Below are 842 nucleotides of genomic sequence, written 5' to 3'. Positions count from 1 at the left end.
GGGGGGGTGGGGGTTTGATTTACACCTGCGCCTGTTTTGCAGTCATGCTGCTCTTCGGCATGAAAGGAGGAGGGGATGACAAACTGCCTGACAGCTTCTTCCCATGCAGCCGTCTCCTCCTCAGCCTGCCATTGCCCAGATCTTTTCTCACCAGAGCTCCGGCTGATGAGGAGACGGCTGCATGGTAAAGCTTATATGAGATTCTAGTAGCAAATGACGACACTTTGTATGTTCGGAATGTATCTATTAAACGTTGTACCTCATTGCTATCAACGTACGCAGCGAGGGGCTACAAATCTGCTGGAGATCTGATGATTCCGTCTCTGCAATCAGTTTTGCAGGCAGATTGTCGAATTGTAATGTAAGCCCAAATATTTGATGTTGTTGCCCGTGTTCCCGCTAGGGCCGCCACCTCTTCTTCCACCGAAAACCCGAACACTCTAGCGACGCACAGAAATTCTTTTGGAAGAATGAGTGGTGGCTTATTCATATGTAAATAGCGTCACCCATTCATATGTGAGGCCCGGTTCACACCTGGGCGTTTTGTAGCGCGCTCGAACGCTCTGCAAAACGCTCAAACACCGAAATCCCATTATTTCCTATGGGTATGGTTCACACCTGGACGTATTACAGGCCCTATGAACGCGCTACAAAACGCCCTATGCCCAAAGAAGTACAGGAGCTTCTTTTGGGCGTTTTTGTCGCGCGTTTCCATTGGGATACAACCAAGTAGCCCTCGGAAACGCGCGTCTGTCTTTTTTTTACAGCGAATCGCGTCACAAACGCGCATATTCGATACGTCTAGGTGTGAACCCAGCCTAAATATAACAATCAAGACTATT

The sequence above is a fragment of the Nanorana parkeri genome, unplaced genomic scaffold, assembly GCF_000935625.1.
Source record: "Nanorana parkeri isolate BGI_ZX_2015 unplaced genomic scaffold, ASM93562v1 scaffold1233, whole genome shotgun sequence".
Lineage (NCBI taxonomy): Eukaryota > Metazoa > Chordata > Amphibia > Anura > Dicroglossidae > Nanorana > Nanorana parkeri.
This window is presented reverse-complemented; position numbering follows the sequence as displayed.